Raw genomic sequence first — 12420 nt, 5'->3', positions numbered from 1 at the left:
CTAATTAATGTGACTGTTATAGAATAAAGATTTGGCTCATTTCTTAGCTGGAAAGCTGTAACCGTCTAGTCTATTGTACAGATGTTGAGTTTGGTAGCTGTACAGATTTGTAACATGGTTATGCATATTTCATGAACAATTATTGATGACGCCTACAAACGTTTGCATAAAGTAATCCCTTTATAAACTTCTTAATAGCTATAGATACATACATTGCTCCTTTTTCCTACAGACCGATTTTAGTAGTCTGATGTTAAATGACCTATTGCACCAATAATTACAGTGGGCTTTGGGTCAACCCATTGCAGGTCATTGGTTGGATTTCTTGCTCATTTGTTTGCTTCTTATTCCATGGCTTCCCTCCTTCTCCTTGTGTGTCTGTCCTTGAAGCATAGCTTCTTTGCCATCCTTTTAATCGAATGACTAGTGTCCTGCTGCTGCCCCACACCGTGGGGTTGCATGCATTTTCATGCTCTACACTTATTCCAACATACTGGTTTTCTCTTCACATTGTGCTACGTATTTCTCACCTCAAACTTGTCCTTTGCTTCCCTCCCTCCACCATCACTCTAAGCTTTTTTGTTCCAGCTTTGTTGCTCTGCTGCCAATAGTCATTGGCTTTTAGTTGCTTTCCCTCATGCACCAGCTCCTCAGTTGCTTCCCCACACAGCTCCGCTTGGTACTCCCCTTGCCATTCTTCTCTTCACCCACCTATCTTTATCCCACCGAGGCTGCTGCAGTTGTTTGCCAGTGCCCAGATGATTTTATAATAAGCCGGCATTAACAAACCTAGAAACGCTGACTGCTCTTGCTAAAAGCAGAGAAAATAAATTAATCTTCTAGTGGCTCACCACCTATGTTTCATCATGCAACTTGACCTAAGTCTGCTGTGTCTGTAAAATGTAGAACATGTTGTTTTTAAACACTCTCAAAATGGGGGCATGTTGATGGGCTCAATGTGGTGAGGCACGTCGCATCACGTTGCATAACGCAAAGTGGTGGCTACCTTGAAAGTATAGAACATAGTGCATTGTGAGTTTCAGAGAAGGATCACTGGTCGCTTTGGACTCTCTACTTCAAACAAATACACTTGAAACGTCTGTGCCTGGAACTAGATGGCAGCAGGATTGTGAATCTGCTGTATTCTGTAAAAGTAAGACCAGTAAGGTTTTCCTTTTCGGGACTTATTCTCCCACTTGTCACACAATGTGATAGCCATCTTGGAAGTATAGAAAACAATGTTATGTCAAATTTTTGCATGGACGGTCAGCCACTAATGGCTTTTTGTCAATGTCGTTGCATTGTGAAAGCTTCTAAGCGTTGGCAAAGCTAGCAATAGCAGCCACAGTACATTGGAGTAGTGAGACCTACTGGGTTTGCCAATATTTGTTGGAGCCTGTAAGTAAGTTAGGAATTAAAACAAGTGAGGCAAACCTCTGTTGTCCCTATTTGGACCACTGTTGCATTTGGTTTATTTTTTTTAATCGCACCATTTTGAGGCATCCTGTTTTTGATTGGTTCATTATTATTAATATAACTCTTTGAATTAAAACTTTTCAAACCAAAATTCACAGGAAGTTAATTAAAACATCTGAGATTTATTTTCCCTCCTCGGGTTTTATAAATGATATAAGAAGTTAACTTGCTTTGTCCTGTTTGTGACTGTTCTTGGCAGTGACCCAGCTGGATTATTGTAAACCTATTGGTTTCAGTGCAATTCCTTTCACTAGGCTAGGTCTCATAGCTCACCTGGACCACTCCTTAAAAGATCCACATGAGCAGGTACTGTTAATAGATGGAAATTTTGAGGTGTTGTATTCTCAAGGCTACAAGCCCACAATTTCCTTTAACACGGGGTTTTGCACATTCACAGATGAAAGGCTGCAATGGCAGTGTTTTTGAGTGGAGTTCCACTGACTCAAAAGTAGGGATCTGAATCTGGAAGCTTCATATGTCCGTTAGCTAAGACATTTTGATTTTATAAAAAGCATTTGCATAATATACTTATAGGGTCTTTCAGTTAGCCCTTTAACAAAGGACTCACTACCCGCAGCGTACTTCGTTCAAGTGGGTCTACTATAGCAATGTTTCTTTGACTAAAATGTTTTCTTTAACTGCAATTGTTTTTTTAATGTTTTTTTTTCCTTCTGATTAATTGAGGGTCCAGTTACCCAAGCAATACAGTTTTGCAAAAAAACATGACCAGACATAAGATGACAAAGAAGTATTTGTATATTGGAACTGAAAAAAGGGCACGTTGGCACACCAACTGAGATAAAAATAAGATGCTGCACACCCTTTGCTCCAAGGAAGTTTGCATGTATTTTTTTGCTTGTTTCCTTTTCATCCATAGTCTCAGCCAGTCTAAATCATTTCTGCCTCTTAGGTGATCTGTGTTAAGCAGTGCCAAAGCATTTTCCAGTGGTCTTCCTTTGCATGTATTTTTTTCCTTGTCGAATTCTACTGGAGCACTCAGTCTCCCTTGTGCTAGTGTTTCCCTTACAGAACATGTCCCTGTTGTGTGAGGTCTATTTGTCCTTGATAACAGTGCTAGGGTCTTCTGGCCGTGTTTATTTACCCAACGCCGTTCTTCCTGTGGCTCATCTGTGTGTACATAGAAACGTGTTTTATTATGGACTTTGGCCACAGTAGTGAGTTATCAAACGGCAGAGCCAGTCCAAGAAAAATCGACCCCTAACTAACTATACAAACGGGAAGCAGTTGTCTTTGATACACATTCGCTTATTGGTTTAATTATGGAAGCAGACAACTGGGTTGTCTGATATTTTAGTTAGGTATGCATCACAGAGATCATTTATTTGTCCTTTAATCTCTACCCAACACTTTTCAGTAGAGACGCATTATTGTATGATTGTGTCGCACCCACATCCAATAAAAATGCAGATTCAGAAAGCGTATGTTCTCTCTGCCCAGGTGCTTGGGTCCTGGGCGTTTTCAGTTATTTAAGGTATTGTTTGAGAATGCTGTATTACTTACCGGTAATCTTCATTACTCAGTCACGTTGTCCTCGTCCCATTCATGTACAAAGTGGAGATAACCATCTCCCGACAGAAAAAAAGACAAGAGGAATGCTGGGACCCGAATACTGCCACTGGGAGTACATAAACAGTACTTACCCAGCATCCTGCCTGTACAACCAAGCCCAAACAGGTAGGCTGGAGGGACAGATGGGTGTATGAATGGGACAAGGACAACGGGTGTACCTTTGGTGACGTCGGCATGCTTCCGGCGGAAGCTCCCACCCTTGGGCGCCACCTTCAGATTCTTTTTTCCGCCAATGGGTCTGGATCGTCGCGTGAAGCTCCAGAAGTTTTGGAGGAGAAAAGGAGAAAAATATGCTAATTTCTTCAGGAAAAAACTGGAGAAGACCAGGAGAAGTAGATCATCAGAGCCTGGACGACGAAGAAGGAGAGGAACCTAGAGATCTTCGATGTCCGACGGAGAATGCGCACACAGGGGGACCACTGAGCCGCAGTAATGGGCAACACACCATTTAAATTCTGCCGTAATTGCCACCACAAGTACGCGCAGAGAGACCAGCACCCGGTCTGCAACCTCTGTCTGCCTATTGACCACGGGAGCAAGGACTGCAACGCCTGCTCAGTCTTCACGCCGAAGACGCTGAGGATTCAGGAAAAACAGAGGATAGCTCACCACACGATGCAAGGCAAGGGCAAGGTCCCGTCGCTGTATGGCCTGGGCCTCTCCACCGACGACTAGGACAACATCGCCGAAGGTCCAGATGTCTCCACGGTCGCAGAGACCAATAAGAAGTAGTCAGACAAGGTAGGAGAGTCTACGACCCCGAACCCCCCGACAGGGCCTCGAAAACCTGAGGGTGACTCTCGAAAAAAGCAAAGGTCGTCGAAGCAAGCTCCCGAAAAGGGATCCTCAACTTCGAAGGAGAAAGAGCCGAGAGCCGCTTCGACATCGACGGGGCCGTCTAAGAGGGTGGCCGAAACGCTCGACGCCGAGCAGGCCGCACAGATGGAGAGAAAGAAAAGAAGGCTCGAGGTATAGATGGAAAACATCATCCAGAGGAAGAGGGACTTCAAAGACAAAATGAAAAATTACAGGATCCCTTAGAAGCCCATGACGGTCCTCGAAGACATAAAAGAACACGAGGAGTTTGACGCCGAAGAGCCGCCGAAAATTCCGGAGCCCTCGGAGCAGGGAGAAGAGGAGGACCTCTATTACACAGAGGGTGATTATGAGGATCCACGTTCGAGCTATGACTCGGTATCCTCAACGACTCAGGACTAGGATTGGCAGGACATCGAGGCCAAAAATCCAGAGGAGGCTGTGGAGACATACCCCTCGAGGCCTTCGCCACCAGATGACATTGGGGCCTACTATGAGGTCGTCAAGAAGGCTGCAGCAGCTTACAGAGTCAAATTGGAGGAGGAGAAGACCAAGGTAGATTTCCTGCTGGAAACCTTGCTCCCCGCACAGACAAAAAGCCACTTCCTGCCCATGCTGAAGAGTATCATGGCACAGGGCAAAGAGGCGTTCAGAGAACCAGCTACCTGCAGGTCAGTCACGCCAAGGACGGAGAAAAAGTATAAGTTCTCCTCCCAGGACCCCCTTTACATCCAGGGGACAGTTTCAGCAGGCTCAATTATAGCCGCAACGGCCAGAAGAAGGGCCAACGTCCCAACATCGGGGCCACCACCTGACAAGGAAAGCAGGAGGATGGACCTAACAGGCAGAAAAATTGAGAGAAACGCAGCAATGCACTGGAGGATGGCAAACTCAAACGCACTTCTCAACAGGCACCAGTACCAGCATTGGGACGAGATGAACCAATTGCTCAAGCACCTCCCAGAGGAACACCAGCAGAGAGCTGCTCACCTCGTGGAAGAGGGGAAAAGCATCGCAAACTCGTGCCTGAAGACAGCCTTGGACGGGGCAGAAACATCCAGCAGGCTGATGGCTATAGGAATCACAGAGAGAAGGCAAGCCTGGCTCAGGATCTCAGGCTTCAAGACGGAGGTTCAAAACAACATCCTGAACACCCCTTTCAATGGAGAAACACTGTTCGGAGCACCAGTTGATGAGAAACTCACCCAACTGAAGAATGACAACAAGACGGCAAGGTCCATGGGGGCCCTGCAATTCAGGGGGATAAGAAGAGGCACTCCTACGCAGAGGCCGAACGGAAGGGGTGGAAATCAGCAAGGACAACCACACCAGGCGTCCCACCAGGGTCAACAGAGTGACAACCAAAGTCACCAGGGCCAGCAGAAGCAAAACGAACTACCAGAACAGGGGCCAGTCCTTTCGCGAGAGAGGAAACGGATGGGGCCAGAGAAGGAGAGGCGGTGAACAACCCCCCTCTAAGTGACTTCACACAGGAAAAGGTGCTCACCCACTCAAACCCTTCAAGGGAAGAGCACGGAATAGGAAAGGGGAGAGGGCTACACGGACAAGTCACAAAAGAACATGTAACACCAGTAGGAGGCAGGCTGAGATTTTTCCTCCAAGAGTGGAGAAAAATAACCACAGACAAGTGGATACTCAACATCATACAGTTCGGATACGGCATAGAGTTGGAAAAGAGACCACCAAACAGAAAGCCAAAGAAAAGAGAGTACTCTGGAAGAGAGCTGCAATTGCTCCAAGAGGAAGCTCAAGAACTCCTCCTCAAAGAGGCCATCGAATCGGTCCCATTCAAAGAACTGAACAGGGGAGTGTACTCAAACTACTTCCTGGTGCCAAAAGTGGACGAAAGCCTAAGACCCATCCTAGATCTACGGTTCCTAAACAAGTATATAAAGACTCAAAAATTCAGGTCATCCCACAGATAAAGGCTGGGGACTTCTTGTCCACTGTAGACCTCAAAGATGCATACCTGCACATCCCCATGAACAGGCAGCACAAGCACATGCTAAGATTCGCAGTAAACAAGGACCACTACCAATTCACAACCCTGGCATTCGGTCTAAAGTCCGCACCAAGGGTATTCACCAAATGCCTCGCAGCAGTGGCCGCGCATTTGCGAAGAGAGGGGATACACGTGTACCCCTACCTCGACGACTGGCTCATAAAGGCAAGCTCTTACAGGACATGCAAGGTTCATGCAGAGCAAGTCACAAGAGCGCTAACAAGCCTGGGATTCTCCATACATTGGGAAAAATGCTCAATGGAACCAGAGCAAGTGAAGATCTTCCTGGGAGCTCAAATCAACACTGTCCAATGCAGGGTGTTACCCAGCGAAAAGAGGACACTCAGCCTACTGAGGGAGAAATGTCACTACCAGAAGGGGCAAGCTCTGACAGTGAGCAAGATCTTGGGAATGATGGTGTCATGCATACACCTGGTCCCCAATGTACGCCTACAAATGAGACCACTCCAAGAGTGGCTGCAACAGCAATGGTCACAAGCTACAGGAAGTTGGGAGGATCTAGTGGTTGTAACGCACAAGATGCAGGAAGAAATGACGTGGTGGATATAAGAGGATAACAGTAGGGAAACCTCTTAACGCCACCGGACCCAACAGTGACCATCACCACAGACTCATCCCAGAAGGGATGGGTCGCACACATGAACAGGCTCAGAGTGAGGGGTCTATGGAGCCCAGCGGATGCCGTCAGACACATCAATTACCTAGAGCTCAAAACAGTGTTGCTTGCCCTCAAGGCCTTTCAGAAACAACTGTACAACCAAAAGGTGCTGATACAAACAGACAACACCACAACGATGTTTTACATCAACAAGCAGGGGGGAACTCCATCCTTCCCTCTGTCAATCTTGGCACAGGAAATCTGGAGATGGGCAATACCACTCAAAATAGACCTGCTAGCCATACACGTGCCAGGGAAGGACAATGTAGAAGTGGATTGGCTCAGCAGGCTTCAGCATCCCACGAGTGGGAACTCAACTTACAGGAAACACAAAGACTATTCAGGAGGTGGGGCACTCCGACAATAGACCTGTTTGCAACACGCCAGAATGCAAAATGCCAGTAATTTGCATCCAGCCAACCAGAGGCACTATACCAGGGGAATGCCCTTTGGATAATCTGGTCAAAAACATTTGCCTACGCTTTTCCCCCGATACCACTAATCACCAGGTTATCAACAAATGCATGACGAACATGACGCTCATCCTGGTGGCACCACAATGGGCCAGGCAGACCTGGTACTCCCAGATAATGGAGATGGCGCAGGGCCCGCCCCACAAGTTCTCAAAAAGAAGAGACCTTCTCTCCATGGAAAACGGAGAAGTTCTACACACAGAGCCGGAGAACCTCAGCCTCTCAGCTTGGCTCCTGAGGACTTAGAGTTTGCACATCTAAAACTACCAGAGAGCACCCTGCGGGTGCTTCGGGAGGCAAGAAGGCCCAGCACACGCAAGTGCTATGGGGAAAAATGGAAAAGATTCACTCAGTGGTGCTGCAAGAAAAAACTCCATAGAAAGCTGACCAAGGAATCAACGTTGCTAAGATACCTCATGCACCTAATAAAAGCTAAGCTAAGCTCATCCTCGCTGAGGGTACACCTGGCAGCGATTGTGGCATACACAAGAGGAGAAACGGGGAGAAGCTTCTTTACATCTCAAGTAGTAAAAAGATTCCTAGAAGGGGCTAAAAGAATAGCGCCACCAAAAAGGATGCCGCCGCTGGCTTGGAACCTGAATGTGGTACTGACAGAGCTCATGAAAGCTCCTTTCGAACCAATCCACAAGGCATCACTGCAAATGCTGACAATGAAAGCGGCCTTTCTGGTAGCAATCACCTCGCTACGCAGGGTGTGCGAACTACCGGCAGTAACACTGCAGGAACCCTACATCCAGATACAGTGACCGGGTCGTGATGAGAACAGACCCGCACTTCATGCCAAAGGTGGTGTCAAGGTTCCACATGAATCAGAGTATTCAAATTTCTAGCTTCTTCCAGATCCCCACGACAAGCGCTGAGAGGGCGCTCCACACTCTAGACGCAAGAAGGGCAGTGATGCACTACATTGAAAGGACGAAGGAACACCGGAAGACAAAACAGTTCTTCGTATCTTTCGCAAACAGTTACCTGGGTAGACCAGTGACTAAGAACACCATAGCTCGATGGATCGGACAAACAATACAATTCTGCCACAAGCAAGCGGGCCAGAAGCTAACAGGAGGGGCACATGCCCACTCTACCAGAAAGAAAGGAGTAACAATTGCCTTTCTGGCCAACACACCAGTTCAGGACATATGCCTGGTGGCAACATGGGCTTCAGTGCACACGTTCACTAAGCACTATTGCGTGGATGTACAGATGAACAAGGAAGCACAAGTAGGACAAAGAGTGCTTCAACATATATTCAACAACCAACGCTCCTCTTCCACCCAGCCGCCACAAAAGTAACGAAACCGCTACAAAATCTATGCACAGCATAGTGAATCCAGAAAGATTCACGCTGCAAAACGAATAGTTTCTTACCTGTCAGTGTAGTTTTGCAGCTTGAAGATCTTTCTGGATTCACTAGCGAACCCACCCGCCTCAGCCCGAAAGATGAGGCTGGAGTAGAAGGTGGAAACACATGAAATAGAAAGCAAGTTGAAGCTTACAAGATACGTGAAAAGAATTACGTTGAAGAAAGGTTTAACAAACATAGCCATAGATTCACTACAAGGACAAAAAAGAGAAAAAAAGAATCCGAAGATGGCGCCCAAGGGTGGGAGCTTCCGCCGGAAGCATGCCTGCGTCACCGAAGGTACACCAAATGGTGGGAAGTCGATGCCCACCTGGGCTACGAAAAAAAAAAAGACTACAATTCCGGACCCAACCACCAGATTGTGGAATATGCACAGCATAGTCAATCCAGAAAGATCTTCAAGCTGCAAAACTACATCGACAGGTAAACTATTTGTTACCGGTAAGTAATAGAGCATTACCCCAGGTTCCATAGGTCCTCGTCCCATTCATGTACAAAGTGGAGCATACCAAAGCAGAAAACCGGCCTTCTGAACCCACAAACGCACCCAGGAAACCACATCAAACACAGCAACCCAAGGGAGCACCTAGAAGGAGTGAAGGGGGGACTGCAGGAATCAACCGGACCGCAACCCAGAGCAGAACAGCAGGGACCAAACACGGACCGGAGACAACCAAGAAAAAACCCATGCCAGAGCCACAACAAGGAGGCTCAAAAATCCGACAAACCTGAGACAGGGCAACCAGGGTAAAGACCCAAAGGACACTGCCAAGGGACCCACCAGACAAGGCAGCCCATCCCAGAGCCACCAGAAAGGCACACAGTACCCGGCAGCTGCAGAGACACAGAGCAGACCAGACCACCCCGAAGAAGCCCAAAGAAAGAAGCCAAGACCGGCCAACAGGGCGCAGGCACAAACACCCAGACCAACAAGGAAGGAGGGAAGCACAAGCCAGAAACAGGCCCAACCAACCAAACCAAACTACCCTGTCCCCAGAGAGGACAGAGGAGGAAGCCAACCCAACCCCGCAGAGGAGGCCTAGGAACCAGGAAAGAAACGCCGGCACCACCAGGGCCACCAAGCGACAACCACCACGGACCCAACCCAGAGGGAGGAACTGCAGCAAGAGGCAAGGCCGAAAAGGACAGGTAAGGAGGCCAAAAGCCCAACAAGGAGAGGGCCAGCCGAACCAGGACAGCCACCAAACCCAGACCAGCAGGGGCAGAGGATGCCAGCCCAAAAGATCACAGGCCAGAGAAGCCCACACAAAAAAGCAGCCGTGGACCAAACAAACAGAGGTCAACAAAAAACGGAAACAAAGAAGCCGGAACCGAACAGGCCCAGCCAGGGAGGGGACAGGGCCACCGGCCACAACCCCAAAAACCCACAACCTCAGAGAGAGGCTAAACAAGGCCGGGCGCAAGCCCAGGGCAACGTAAACCCCCGGCAGCCCCCAAACCAGGAAACATCCAGGCAAGAAACCCCAGAACCACAGAGGGCAGAAAAAAACACGCCAGCACAAAGGAGGAACTCGCAGGCACCCACCACCCCGGCCAAGCCCGCAGCAAGGGCAGGAGCAGCGGAAAAGGCCCCATGGCGCACATGCCAGAAACCCAACAGGACAGACTCCAGCCAGCACCGCAGAGGAGCCAAGAAAACAGCCAAGAAACAGGGCAACAAACGCAAAGGAACCAAGAAGCCAGGACCAGAGCCAAGAAACCCGCCCATTCAGGCCCAACCAGCCCCCGGAAGGAGCCCAGGCAGCACAAAGGCCGAAGCAAGGGCAGGAAGGCCAACCGAGACCCCTAGCACACCACCGCCGGACCACACAGAAAGCTGGAAAAAACAACCAGAGAAAACCGCAGAGTGGAACCCGGAGGAAACGGAGAAGCCAGAGGGCCATCCTGCAGCAGGCCCCAGGCAACCCGCAGCCATGATGGAGGATGCCACAGAGGCCTAATACTAACACCACAGAACCTCACCCCAACAAGAGAAGGGGGGGCAAACACCCACACTTAGAGCAGAGCTCTCAGAAACATAGGGAGACCGGAGTGAGCCAGGACACCGGAACCAGGAAACAACTCGGAATGCCCGGCAAAACACACCACACCCCACAGCAGGCAGAGAAGAGACCGCATAGCCAGGAAACCAAAGTGGGCACTGCTAGAAGCCACGCCTCACCAGCAGGAAGCCGGCAGGCCAGGAGCAACAGGAGGCAACCCCGGAAATGCCAACCCAGAAGCACCGAACACCAGGACCCCACACAGGCCCGGACAAGGCAACACAAAGCGGGCCAACGAAGGAGCACCGGCACAACCCAAACAGCTCAGAACGGAGACACCAGGCCCAGGTAGAGACACGGACACCCAACCACATGAGAAGCAAGCTCGGTATGAGAACAGTCAGCAGGAGCAGGCCCAGAAGGACACACCAGGACAGGGCCCGACACCAGCGGAACAAACAGCCAGGCCAACCAGAGAGAGCAAAGGCAAGGATGCAGGGCCGAAGAAAGCGACCAACAGTTGCCAGAAAATCCCCAGGAGCCCAGCCAGGCACCCACGAAGGGGACCAGACAAGACCAGGGAAACCCCACCACCACCACAAGGGAGCAACCGCCCCTGGAGCCCAGACAGAACCCCAACCTAAGAGGGGAAAACAGGGGCCAGAGCCCAGGACAGGGCAACAGCGAAAGAACAGCCAGGCCCAAACAGCAGAGGCACGAACCCCCAGGGACCAAACAGGTGAACCGCCACAGGGAACACAGGGAGGGGTGTACAAGGGAAAGAAAGAGCAGGACCCTAAAAGACCGAGCAGCACCGACGGCCGAACCAGGAGGTGCGGGCAGGACCCACTGAAGTAAGCCAAAGACACAGGAAACAGAGCATGTGTGCAGCAAAAGCAGGGAACATGCAGACAAAGCCAAGGAAACCCCAGAAGCCGGCAGCAGAGCAAAGGGAGCGCCAAAGCCAGGAGCAACCAAGAGAGCAGCACCCAGCCAGCAAGAGACAGGCAGACGGAGACCGCACCAGCCAGCAAGAGACAGGCAGACGGAGACAGCACCAGCCAGCAAGCCAGCCCCCACGAAGCATACCCCAGCACAAAGAAGGCCCGGGACAAACCCCGGCCACTTGAAAAGGAGGCAGCAACAAGCGCAAACCCCAGGAACCAGGAAGAAGCGGACAACCACACCGCGGATCCAGCACCCAGAGTCCAGACCACAGAACCTTTACCATGAGCACACCGAGAAGCAGGACCGGGCAGGCACGACAGAAAGAGAGGGCAGACCCCGGCAGGACCAAAAGCCCAGGAGAGAGCAAGCACCAGCGAGAGGGCAGCTGAAGAACAACCGGAAGATACCAGAGCCGCGGCCACCGTGCCAAAAGGGAGGCAGAAACACAGGACGACAGCCATACACCCTGAAACACCCTCCAGGGCTGGCAAAACAAAGGGTTGGCACCAGGACGCACCACCCAGCAAAGGGGGGACACGCAGCCAGGAACAAGGGCCGGACAAAACGCACCACCAGGCACACCGCACCGACAAAGAGAACCAGGCTGGGAAACAAGCTAGACGGACTATGGGGACAACGAGGAACCCAACCGACGCCCTCATCACGGTATCGCCCATACCAGCCCCGAACCAAAGGCACAACCACGCAGGGACAGAAAACAGCCAGCGCACAGCAAGTGCAGGGTGGAAGGGTGGAAGGAGGTGGGGGGGGGGGGGCGCGCTGCCCGACCCGTAAAGGAAGACCGTCACAGCGGCGATGCCTGAAACACCAAGGCAAGACCCCAGCAACAGAAAAAGAGGTCCGCACCAGAAGAGCCCAAAATGACAGCAGGTATGACAGAGACCGTCAAATCTAAAACGATGAGCGAGTGCCGCCCGCATGAGAGGTAAAGCATGGTGAAGGGCCCAGCTCCTCCTGCTGGGACCAGAACCAGCGACCGCAGACAGTACAATTTTCATTTGTTGAGTAAA

The 12420-nt window shown here is 50.3% G+C and overlaps 1 protein-coding gene and 1 pseudogene across 4 annotated transcripts in view; both read left to right on the top strand.

Moving 5' to 3' along the window:
- Nucleotides 1–12420, top strand: part of BCL9 (BCL9 transcription coactivator) — an 823614-nt gene that overhangs the window by 648800 nt on the left and 162394 nt on the right. The window lies entirely within an intron of this gene.
- LOC147698879 (uncharacterized) lies at nucleotides 4009–5346 on the top strand (annotated as a pseudogene).

Source organism: Lissotriton vulgaris, chromosome 8 (assembly GCF_964263255.1).
Source record: "Lissotriton vulgaris chromosome 8, aLisVul1.2, whole genome shotgun sequence".
NCBI lineage: Eukaryota > Metazoa > Chordata > Amphibia > Caudata > Salamandridae > Lissotriton > Lissotriton vulgaris.
This window is presented reverse-complemented; position numbering and strand designations above follow the sequence as displayed.